Genomic DNA, 13,355 nt, shown 5'->3' with positions numbered 1-13,355 from the left:
AAAGAGTAGTTGTGAACAGTTGTTTTTCAGACGGGAAGAACTGGGGTTCCCCAGGAGTTGGTGTTGGGACCCCTGCTTTTCTTGATATATATTAATGACCTCCAAATTAGTCAGATTCTGATTCCAGACACGAGCTGCTTAATTAAAATATGATTCAATCGCGAGTGAACACCCAATTAATATGTTACGACACAACCCCTCAAGACAAAGCCCCCAATCAAAATATATAATTCTGAGTGCAGTGGGAGCACGCACTGTCAATTCATTCCCGTCACTCCACAGATCACCTCACATATCACTTTAAACTTTCCAAGTTAAATAAAACCACAGCCGAATTGAACCCCTGAATTAGGCAAACCAAAGCAGATGTCTTTAGATCAACAAATTAACTGTTTATTGGAAAAAACTAAATTTTTAAACACTGCGAAGATAAAAACATTTAAAATAGAAAACATTTGTGTCCTTGCAGATTTACACTTCCCGATGAACAATCCTCTGATTAACATCCACTCGTAATCTTCCAGAGCCCAATGAGGAAAGGAAAACATCCGAAGCTTCAAACTTCAGTTTCTTCCAGCGATGACCACAGCAAGTCAACAACTCGCAACCACTTTCAATAAAACTAATCTGGCTTTAGAATTTTGAGGGTTAAAAATAGTCACAGTCTAAATTCTTCCTTCAGTTTAAATTAACAGAGATCTCTGTTCAGTTCATGCTGGCCCAGCTGTCTGTCTGTTAGAACAGTCTGTCTCAACAAAAAGCGAGTTTAAAAGTTAATCGCAACATTGTATATCGATCCTCAATCTCTGAGTGGCTGTTCCAAGGCAACCAGGATGCACCTTTTGAAGCTGGTCGGTTCCCTCTCTGGATGGTTGTATCCAATGGCAACCAAAATGCACCTTCTCGGCAACTGCTGAGGATTGCTTGTTCTTAAAGCAGTACTGATCCTTTGCTGTCTTAAAGACAAACTACATATTTCCCGCAAAAGAACAGTAGGATGATAACACCTCTGCCCCTGGTGGAATGAAACGCCATTTCCAAAATACATTTCATTAAAATGTGTAAAAAAATACAAATTGAAAAAAAAAACGCTAACACATTTTTTCCCATATTTACAGATGTACAATTTTTTCCTAAAATGTTAAGATTACAGCAACAAGTTCCACCAAAACATTTTCAGCTTTTAATTTTTAAAAGGTTGTCCCAATTAACCCATTTCAAATTTTTAAGCAGTCTTCCAGTTGTTTTGTCTTTTCCTTCCAACTGTCCCTATTGTCCATCACCTCAGCCAGGTGAACTACACAGCTCGGAGCACTGACCACGACTGGGTTTACTATTCTCTGAGAAGTTTCTCGAGTACCCCTTAACCTGTGTGGCATCAGTTGATACTGGAAAACCCTGTCTGGTATAACAAAAGCTGACTTTTTCTTATCTTGGGATGTCAAAGGAATTTGACAGTATCCCCCAACACATCTGTCTCTTTAAGACACATGGTGTTGCCCACTCTGTCCATACAGACCTTTAAATAAGAATTTGGGTAGGAGTCTGCCTTCTTTACTGCAGTGACTTTTCTATTGTCTATGAAAGTTTGAGCTGACCCACCAGGTTTAGGCATCAAGACCACCTGCACATTCCAGCTGTCCTGACTAGGTTCAACTAAGCTCTCCTTCAGCATGCATTGTACCACTGCTTCCACTTGGGCCTGTCTGTCTGAACCTAAGTGCAAGGATGTTGTTTTAAAGGAATGGTTCCCGCTAGACCCACATCATGTGTGGCTAAGGTTGTGCATCACAGCTTATCCCTAAGAATGTTTTGAAGTGTTGTGAAAAGCCTAGTTAGGTTTTCATGCTGTTTTGCCTCTAAGTTCAAAACATATTGTTTAATTTTCCTAGCCATTCTGTATGTGCTAATCTGATAGTGGGAGGTTCAATCTGAGAATTTCCTAGGCCTGCTTCTACCTTATCCTCAATATCCTTTTCCTTCTCAACGGTCCCGATTACCTGACATACCTGTACTGGCTTATCCCCCACCCTGCGATAATATTGCTTAAGCATATTGATGAGACACAACCGGTTCTTCTTCCGGCGATCAAGGGTGTCAATCAAGTAATCTACCATGCCCACTCTTTTGATCACTCTATATGGGTCACTGAACCATGTTTTTAATGGTTCTCCCTGTAACGGTAGCACCATTAATATTTCATCCCCTGGTTTTATGGTAGGTTGTGGTTTTCCTACTATTTGGCAGGTATGGCATGTCCTACAAAATTGTCTCACATCCTTTGTAAGACCTGGCCAGTAATAATGTTGACTTTTGTGCGATTTGGTCTTCCGAATTCCCCTACGTTCTGTAAAAGGAATGTGGTGTGCATATCACTATCTGTTCAACAACTGTCCAGCCTTCGTCGGCAGGTCTACGAGGCGATCTCCAGTTCTTCCTCAAAACCCCGTTTGCCATATAATAGCCTTCCGGAAGTCCTTTCACCTCAGCTTCTGACAGAGCTGTTTGTGCTATTCAGTCGATCTCTGGATCAGCTTGCTATGCTGCAATGATAGATGATCTGTTAAACATCTCATTTGGATTATCTAAATCACCAAATAAGGTTTCATATACTTGGCTATCTATTCGTGGTGCCCCATTTACCTCTGACAATGGATCCTTTTTAGCCATTGCTCGGGTGACTACACACCCAGGAAATATTCCTGGAACTTGTTCCTGTAATTGCTCCATTTCCTTAATTTCACTTGGTTCCTCTGTATTTATAGAAGAAACTGATACTTTTGCTACAGCCAAATCATTTCCTAGGAATAGATCAATTCCCTCTACTGGCAAACTGTGGACTAAACCTACAGTTACTATCCCAGATATTAAATCACTCTTTAGATGTACGTTATACAAAAGTATATACTCCCTGCCAATTCCATGAACTAAAACTTCAACGTTCAAAGCACTCTATGGTGGAAACCTTATATCTTTCCCCAGCAAGAGGGTTTGGGTTGCTCCTGTGTCCCTGAGTATAATGATAGGTTTTCCTGCCTCACTTACAGGATATGGAGTTACTTTCCCCTTTGACACAAATTCATTCTAACTCTCAAGTATTTTATTCTTAACCTCTACACTCCTTTTAGTTTTAGTTTTAGTATCTGGTTTCACAGCTGTGGTTACAGCTATAGCCAGGTCTGCTATACTCAGTCAGTGTCTTTTTCTCTGCACTCGCTTTGTGTACCCAAATAAGTCCTGTGGGTTTACCTTGCAATTTCCAGCACTCTGAATGAAAATGACCCGTTTTGTGGCAATGATAAAATTTTGGTTTGCAAACCTCAATTCTACCCTCAGCAACTCCCTTTCTGACCTGAGGAGGTGATCCTGAGGCATTCCCAGCCGTTCCTTCTTGTCAACAGCTAGTTGCCTTCCTTTCACTCTCCCACTTTCTATCCTTCTATCCTTCTTGGGTTTATGGGGGTGACGGACAAAATATTCACAAGCTCAAAATCATCAGCAATTTCCACTGCTTGCCTAGCTTTCAAAACTTTTAGGTTATCTATATGAGTTCTCACTACTGACAGAATGGAGTTTTTAAACTCTTCTAAGAGAATTAATTCTCAAAGTTTTCATATGTGGTTTCTATCTTTAATGCCCATATCCAATGGTCAAAATTCATTTGCTTCACCTTCTCAAGTTCTAACTATGTCTGCCCAGCCAATCTCCATGAGTTCCTAAATTTCTGACAGTAAGCTTCAGGGACTAACTCATACACAGCGAGAAAAGCCTTTTTTGCCATCTCATAATCTGCAGAAGCCTCTTCAGGAAGCATGGCATAAGCTTCATGAGCTCTGCCTACCAACCTGTCCTGCATAAGCATTGCCTAACTTTCTTTCGGCCATTTCCTTCTGTTTTGCTATCGTTTCAAGAGATGTGAAAATTGCCTCTACGTCCCTTGCCTCAAACTTAGGAAGAGCCTGTATAAATTTAAACAACTTTTCGCTGGGTCCTGAGCTAAATTCAGATTCTTCCTGACTTGTATTTTCTCAGCATTCAAGACTACCCCTTTTTTTTAGTTCCATCTCTTTTAACTTAAATTCCCTCTCTTCTCTTTCACTTTCTCTCTGAAGTTCAAGTTTACTTATTTTTAACTGAATCCTCACCAATACCACTGCATCACTCTTTGACCTACTACTTTCTTTTTCCTCGTATTCCCCTTCATCATCATCATCAGTTGTTCCAGTTGTTCGGCTATTGTGTCAATTATCTCTGCTCTTTTAGCACTTAATTTCAATTCTAACCCCCATTTTGCAACCAATTCTTTTAATTTATTCTTAGTTAAAGTTATAAAGTCACTGAGGGAAACATTCTGCTTTCCCTGCTGCAACCGCTAATGCTAAAACAATGGTATAGACTGTACTTTATTGTTCAAAAGACCTGTTTCTTTTATTTTCTTTGTAACTGGCGTTAGATTTGGAACCCAAGAATCGAGTTTCCAATTGATATAATCCCAAATGTGAGAGAAATTAAATATGATGCCAGACGCAAGACCCCAATTTAAATATGTTATCCCCGAGACAAGTAATTAATATGATCCCAAAGGCAAGCCCTCTAAATTAGTCAGATTCTGATCCCAGACACGAGCTGCTTAATTAAAATATGATTCAATCGCGTGTGAACACCCAATTAATATGTTACGACACAACCCCTCAAGACAAAGCCCCCAATCAAAATATATAATTCTGAGTGCAGTGGGAGCACGCACTGTCAATTCATTCCCGTCACTCCACAGATCACCTCACATATCACTTTAAACTTTCCAAGTTAAATAAAACCACAGCCGAATTGAACCCCTGAATTAGGCAAACCAAAGCAGATGTCTTTAGATCAACAAATTAACTGTTTATTAGAAAAAACTAAATTTTTAAACACTACTAAGATAAAAACATTTGAAATAGAAAAAAATTGTGTCCTTGCAGATTTACACTTCCCGATGAACAATCCTCTGATTAAAGTCCACTCGTAATCTTCCAGAGCCCAATGAGGAAAGGAAAACAGTCCGACATCCGAAGCTTCAAACTTCAGTTTCTTCCAGCGGTGACCACAGCAGGTCAACAACTCGCAACCACTTTCAATAAAACTAATCTGGCTTTAGAATTTTGAGGGTTAAAAATAGTCACAGTCTAAATTCTTCCTTCAGTTTAAATTAACAGAGATCTCTGTTCAGTTCATGCTGGCCCAGCTGTCTGTCTGTTAGAACAGTCTGTCTCAACAAAAAGCCTATTTAAAAGTTAACCGCAACATTATATATCGATCTTCAATCTCTGAGTGGCTGTATCCAAGGCAACCAGGGTGCACCTTTTGAAGTTGGTCGGTTCCCTCTCTGGATGGTTGTATCCAATGAGAACCAAACTTTACCTTCTCGGTAACTCCTGATGATTGCTTGTTCTTAGAGCAATACTGATCCTTTGCTGTCTTAAAGATACACTGCATATTTTCCCCAAACAAACAGTAGGATCAATAACAATAAATTAAAGGGTACAATATTAAAGGGGGTGCAGGAGCAGAAGGACCTCATGGTAGATGTGCAAAAATCATTGAAAGTTGCAGGGCAGGTTCAGAAAGTGGTTAATAAAGCATATGGGATCCGGGCTTTATAAATAGGGGCATAGAGTACAAAAAGAAGGAATTTATGATAAACCTGTATAAAACGCTGATTCAGCCTTAACTGGAGGATTTTGTCCAGTTGTGGGAACCGCACTTCGGGAAGGATGTTAAGGCATTAGAGAGGGTGCAGAAAAGATTCACGATAATGGTTACTGGGATGAGGAACTTCATTTATGTGGATAGGTTGGACAAGCTGGGTGTGTTCTCCTTGGAGAAGAGAAGATTAAGAGGAGATTTGATAGAGGTGTTCAAAATCATGAGGGTCTGGACAGAGTAGATCAGGAGAAACTGTTCCAATTGGCCAAAGGATCCAGAACCAGAGGACACTGATTTAAGGTGATTGGCAAAAGAAGCAACAGCAAGTGGCTAGGATCTGGAATGCACTGCCTGAGAATGTGGTGGAAGCAGATTCAATTGAGGCCTTCAAAAGAGAACTGGATAATTATCTGAAGAGAAAATATTTGCAGGGCTACAGGAAAAGGCAGGAAAGTGGAACGAGGTGAGTTGCTCTTACAGAGTGCTGGCATGGACATGACAGGCCAAATGGCCTCCTTCTGTGCTGTAACCATTCTATGATTCTATGATTTTTAGTACCGCAAGCAAAATGATCTCATTGCATCACAGGGAATTGAAGCCACAATGCCTTGAGAAAATTGCATTCCTTAAAATGAATTTAGCCATGCTTCAGTTACAACTACAGGATTGGCATTCCTCAAGTGACAGGTGACATATTGATACTGTTAGATCAGCAGGGTATTAACTTGTGCTGGGGGAAAACAGCCTTGGCACAAAGCTATTATCTGAATTATATATATAAAAATTCCTTCAGCAGCCTAACTATCAAATATAGGCCTTTCAGTATTCAATAAAATATATCTATGAATATTGTCGGCAATTGTTTTTTAAAACCATAGTCTAATACATCCTGCAGCTTCTCTGTTCAGTCCCAAGGGAAAATTCTGCATAAATACTCCCTGAACTTCACAGGTAATCTAGCAAAATTGTAGGTTCCCCACATTATCCTTTTCAAACCTTGCTTATTGTCAACCGTGGCTCAATGGGTGGAACTCATATCTCTGAGTGCAAAGGTTGTGGGTTCAAGTTCCCTTCCAGAGACTTAAGGCCAAAATCAATGCGCACACTTTAATGCAGTACTGAGAGTGTTCTGCACTGTCTGGAAGTGCCAGCTTTTTGGATGAGATGTTAAACTGAGGCCCCGTTTGCCCTCTAATGTGGATGTAAAAGATTCCATGGTACTCTTTTGAAAAAGAGCAGAAGAATTATCCCCGGTAACCTGGCCAATATTTATCTCTCAGGCAACACCTGAAAACAGATGATCTGGTCATGATGACATTGCTGTGTTTCCTACATTACACAAGTATCTACAGTTCAAAAATGCTTCATTGGCTGTAAAACACTTTGGGATGGCCTCAGGTCATGAACGGCACTTAATAAATGCAAGTCTTTCTTTCCATATGGAAGTTTTCTTTCTGAAGGAGTTAATCAAAACAGTGGAAGCTGCTTCTAATGGATTAGTCTTTCCTTCTTTTTTTTTCCCGCCACTCTAAGTAGCTGTGTGATTTACCTCGGGAGTTGTAGGATCAGATGGTGTAGCAGCTGTACAGTGTTTGCAGACAACTAGGATTTTTTTTTTTTAAATAATTGTGCTGCTATCAACCAGTTTGGTTGTTAAATTCAACCCAAAAACTAAACTTGAGTGGTGAGATCAGTTGGTGTGTAGACTGGAGGTTCATTTTGGTGCACAGTCAAACTACATCTGATAATCTTGTCACACTTCATCTGATCCTCTAATTTTTGATTATCTTAAAAGGCAGAATTTAAAAAGCAAATTTCTTAATAGGAGCAGATTATTAAATTTACCAGTCGAGTGCATGCTAGCTTTCCACTTGTATGCCGTAGCTGATCCGATGCCTCGGTTGCTACTGCAGGTGATCCGAGTGGTCAAGTTTAAGTTTAATATCTCGTTCACCTATCCAGTGAAAACTTTATTCCTGAACGCAGTCACTGGCTTTCAACAAACACTGAAGTTATGATTAAAGCAGTCGTGGTGTCCATTGTGAATATTGTTTGGTATACAAAGTTCTGCCCACTGTCCCAGTTTCGATAAAAGAATAGTTGACTTTTGCTGGGAGTTGGCCTCAATGTCCTCTGCTGTGTGAATAGAGGAATTCTTTTAACTGGTAATGTCGCTTCAGGTTGTTAATGCCCTCCTTTATTACTCATACAGCTGTAAGGCTAATAAAATGAACTTGATGGGCTGAATGGCCTATTCCTGTTTTTCTTTCGATATCTGTATCAGTTGACGAAGCATATTGCTTTTGATTTAGTCTGATATATTTATTTTATGAATACATTCTTTTTCAGTGTCATAATGCACTTAGGTAATGTAGCCTAGCATGAAAAGTGACTTTGCAGCGGTATGATAAGAAAATTGTAGTAGCTACGGAAGATTATTTTATTGCTGTTTAGTTCAAGGTTTATTTTCTGACTTGCCAGCAGGTGCGTTGCATGGCAGGAGTGCATATCGGAAATTTCACGGTGCCCTAGATATGATTCTCAGAACATTATTTTAAAAAAAGTCGGCAGTGTCTGACATGCACTCTTAGCGGGAAAGACCCCTCTCCTTCCCCCCATCCCGCCACCCACCTCCCCCCCCAAAAAAATGGGAAGTGAGGAAATAACCCTTTGTGCCTTTTTAGAAATGTTTTGCATGTACAAAGGGTAAAGGTTCCAATTTTGATTTGAATATCATTCTAAAAAATACCCATGACTTAGCAATGCAATCAAAGTCACATTGAAACCAAATTAATCTGTGTTCTCATTACTTGCAGATTTAAAACAAATGCAACATATAGAATAAAAGCAAAATACTGCGGATGCTGGAAATCTGAAATAAAAACAATAAACACTGGAAATACTCAGAGGTTCACAGCATCTGTGGAGAGAGAAGCAGAGTTAACGTTTCAGGTCAGTGACCCTTCATCAGAACTGGCAGATATAAGAAATGTAAAAGGTTTTAAGCAAATAAAGCGGGGGTGGAGCAAGAGATAACAAAGGAGAAGGTATTGATAGGACAAGGTCACGGAATAGCTGACCAGAAGGTCATGGAGCAAAGACAAACAATATGTTAATGGTGTGCTGAAAGACAAAGCAATAGTACAGATAGGGTGTTAATGGACTGAAAACTGAACAGCCACAAGGACAAACATGAAAAAAAAACACAGTGGGTAGGCACAGTAGAAACAAACTGAACAAACTGAAATAAAATAAACACAAAAAAGAAAAAGGAACTAAAAATAAAAGTAAAATGGGGGGCCTGTCATGCTCTGAAATTATTGAACTCAATGTTCAGTCTGGCAGGCTGTAGCGGTAAATGAGATGCTGTCCTTCGAGCTTGTGCTGATGTTCACTGGAACACTGCAGCAATCCCAGGTGAATGATGTGAGCACGAGAGCAGTGGGTTGTGTTGAAATGGCCAGCAACCAGAAGTTTGGGGTCATGCTTTCGGACTGAGCGGAGGTGTTCCACAAAGCAATCACCCAGTCTGCGTTTGGTCTCCCCAATGCAGAGGAGACCACATTGTGAGCAGCGAATACAGTATACTACATTGAATGAAGTACAAGTAAATCGCTGCTTCACCTGAAAGGAATGTTTGGGGCCTTAGGTAGTAAGGAGAGAGGAGGTAAATGTGCAGGTATTACACCTCCTGCGATTGCAGGGGAAGATGCCGTGGGAAGGGGACGAGGTGGTGGAGGTAATGGAGGAGTGGACCAGGGTGTCGCGGAGGGAATGATCCCTTCGGAATGCTGACAGGGGAAGGGAGGAGAAGATGCCTTTGGTAGTGGCATCACGCTGGAGGTGGTGGCAGAGGATGATCCTTTGGATATGGAGGCTGATGGGGTGGAAAGTGAGGACATGGGGAACCCCGTCGCAGTTCTGGGAGGGAGGGGAAGGGGTGAGGGTAGAGGTGCGGGAAATGGGCCGGACGCGGTTGAGGGCCCTGTCAACCACAGAGTAGCTGGCACTGATGAATTTGTTACAGGCAGTGTCATATGCTAAGATCTAGATTACATTATAACACACCAAGTCAAAACTTGAGTAGAATGCTTCTGCTATTTAAATCCCAAGAATAACAACTACCTTAAAATACACTCCTTCAAAGTATTTTTTTAGATTAGAGATACAGCACTGAAACAGGCCCTTCGGCCCACCGAGTCTGTGCCGACCATCAACCACCCATTTATACTAATCCTACACTAATCCCATATTCCAACCAAACATCCCCATCTGTCCCTATATTTCCCTACCACCTACCTATACTAGTGACAATTTATAATGGCCAATTTACCTACCAACCTGCAAGTCTTTTGGCTTGTGGGAGGAAACCGGAGCACCCGGAGAAAACCCACGCAGACACAGGGAGAACTTGCAAACTCCACACAGGCAGTGCCCAGAATCGAACCCGGGTCCCTGGAGCTGTGAGGCTGCAGTGCTAACCACTGCGCCACTGTGCTGTTTATAATGCTTGCACCAATACATCGACTAAGGATCAAAGATAATGATCAAAGAACAAAACTTGTAGCAGAAGCAGTAGAAACAAACAAGTTAAAGGGAATGCGTATGTGTCATCCGACTGAAATGACAATTTGTACAGCTGGGCACTAAGAAATTCAGAGCACGTTTCACTATTGATTCATCAGGTTTATGAATGGGCCTTTATTATGTGATTTCACCAAATGCATAGTTTAATGCACACTACAGAGGCAAGAGAACCTCAGACATTCACTTCTATCTTCCTGGTTTTATGACAAGCTGAATAAAGTGGCAGTTTCGAACCTTTTAGTATTTTTGGACATGAAGCTGAAAAGCCTCTCCAGCTCTTAAAGAGTTAATTCTCCTCGAGCTGTGTTATGACAAGTGACTGTGCCTGAAGGACAGGCGAAGCATTAAGTGAATTTATGCATGAGCTGCGCCAAAGAACCATTATTCACTCTTGGCAGATGTAGCCCTTGGGTGGTGCAAGGATTATTTAAAGCAAGCATCAATTTTATGTCAGCTGCTGAAAGGTAACTTTTATGTTAGTTCAGTAGCAATTGACACTTTGTTTACTGTCATTTTCTACTTGTTAAATTTTAGGGTGAAGTGAAAACAATTAATTAATAAATGCATGATTGGGATTTTATTCCTCACTTAAAAATTTTACATTTTCTTTATTTACAGCCCGAGGATCGTGGCCTAGACCACTTATCTTCTGGGAGAGGAGCGGACCTGCACAAAGAACACGGAGCGAGGAGCGGATAAATACAGCCCAAGGATTGCGGCCTAGAGCTCTTACCTTCTGGGAGAGCAGCGGAGAGGAGTCCAGGCGCGCTGGAGTTTGAAAACAAAGTGAGCAGTGACGTCACAGGAAAGCTGAAGGTGATTGGTTGGTGAGTAACTGCTGTGAGGGAACAATTCTAAATAGTACATTACTGTTAGGGTGTGTATGTAACTAGCTTAAAAATAAGGAAGAAGTGAGTAGCTTTTTTTTTTGAGTAAGGTTTATTTTAACTAGTGAGCTGTATTGATTTTTAATAGAATTTATCAGTACTAGAAAGGTTTTATTCATAACATTGTCGAATTGGTAAGGTTTTTTTAGCAGTAGCAAGGGGTAAATTAATAAATAAAGGAATGGTAGGGCTGCTTCAACCTCGAGAGTGCACCCCCTGTGCTATGTGGGAGCTCCAGGATGCTTCCCGTATCCTGGACAACCATTTGTGCAGGAAGTGTCGTCAATTGAAGCAGCTTGAGCTCCAGGTTTTAGAGCTTGAGCGGCGGTTGGCGACACTGCGGTGCATTCATGAGGAGGAGAGCTACGTGGATAGCACATTTATAGATGTGGTCACCCCACAGCTTAAGAGTATGCAGGGAGAGAGGGAATCTATTTCAATACAAGCGTCTGAAAACCCTGTAAACAGGAATGTTGAGCTGAGGGCACAGATAGACACGTGGCAGTATGATATCATAGCTATTACAGATATAGCTATGGTTTAAAGAGGGACAGGAATGGCAGCTCAACATTCCTGGTTACAGGGTTTTCAGACGCGATAGGGAAGGGAATAAGAAAGGAGGGGGACTGGCAATGTTTGGTCAAGGAAACTATTACAGTTGTGAGGAGGGATGATATGTTGGAAGGTTCATCAAATGAGGCCATATGGATTGAGCTAAGGAACAAAAAAGGGACAATCACACTGCTGGGAGTGTACTATAGACCCCCAAACAGTCACAGAGAGATAGAAGAACAGATATGTAGGCAAATCTCTGAGAAGTGCATGAACAATAGGACAGTAATTGTCGGGGATTTTAATTACCCCAATATTAACTGGGATAGTTTGAATGTGAAAGGAATTGAGGGAGCAGAATTCTTGAGGTGCATTCAGGCGAACTTTTTTGCCCAGTATGTAGCAAGTCCAACAAGAGAGGGCGCAGTTTTAGACTTAGTTTTAGGAAATGAAGATGGACAGGTGGAAGGAGTGGCAGTGGGAGAGCATTTTGATGGTAGTGATCATAATTCAGTCAGTTTTAACATAATTATGGAAAAGGACAGAGATAGAACAGGAGTTAGAGTTCTCAATTGGGGCAAGGCCAATTTTACTAAACTGAGGAGTAATTTAGCGAAAGTAGCAAACAGCTACTTGAAGGTAAATCACTGTCAGAACAATGGGGGGCATTCAAAGGGGAGAGTCAAGGGGTTCAGAGTAAACATGTTCCCACAAAGAAAAAGGGTGAGGTGGCCAAATCCAGAGCCCCTTGGATCTCAAGGAGCCTATAGGGTAAGATAAGGGTGAAAAGGAAAGCTTATGCCCGACACTGAGCAGTCAATACTACAGAAAGCCGAGAGGAGTATAGAAAGTGGAGGCGTGAAATCAAAAAGAGCAAAGAGAGGGAATGAAAGAATATTGGCAAGCAGAATGAAGGTAAACCCAAAGATGTTTATTCAATACATTAAGAGTAAGACGATAACTAAGGAGAGAGTAGGGCCCATAAAAGACCAAAAAGGTAACCTATGTGTAGGAGCAGAAGATATTGGTATGGTTCTTAATGAATACTTTGCATCTGTCTTCACAAAAGAGGGGGATGATGCAGATATTGTAGTTAAGAAGCAAGAGTGTGAAGTATTGGATGTGATAAACACAGGGAGAGAAGAAGTATTAATGGGATTAGCATCCTTGAAAGTTGTGGTGCTGGAGAATTGCAAACCTTGTACCTCTGTTTAAAAAGGGAGCAAAGGATAGAACGAATAATTACAGGCCAGTCAGTCTAACCTCAGTAGTGGGCAAATTATTGGAATCTATTCTCAGAGACAGGATAACCTGTCACTTAGAAAGGCACAAGTTAATCAAGGATAGTCAGCATAGATTTGTTAAGGGAAGATCTTGTTTGACCAACTTGATCAAATTTTTTGAAGAAGTAACAAGGAAGATAGATGAGGGTAGAGCAGTTGATGTGGTCTACATGGATTTTAGGAAGGCTTTTGACAAGGTCCCACGTGGCAGCCTGTTTAAAAAATAAATCCCATGGGATCCAGGGAAATGCAGCAAAGTGGATACAAAATTGGCTAAGTGGCAGGAAACAAAGGGTAATTGTTGACGGGTGTTTTAGCGACTGGAGGGCTGTTTGGTAGGAAGAATAAAAGGGCAGATTAT

This window comes from Heterodontus francisci, chromosome 7, assembly GCF_036365525.1.
Source record: "Heterodontus francisci isolate sHetFra1 chromosome 7, sHetFra1.hap1, whole genome shotgun sequence".
Classification (NCBI taxonomy): domain Eukaryota; kingdom Metazoa; phylum Chordata; class Chondrichthyes; order Heterodontiformes; family Heterodontidae; genus Heterodontus; species Heterodontus francisci.
The sequence above is the reverse complement of the archived record's forward strand: the minus strand, read 5'-3'. Positions refer to the sequence as shown.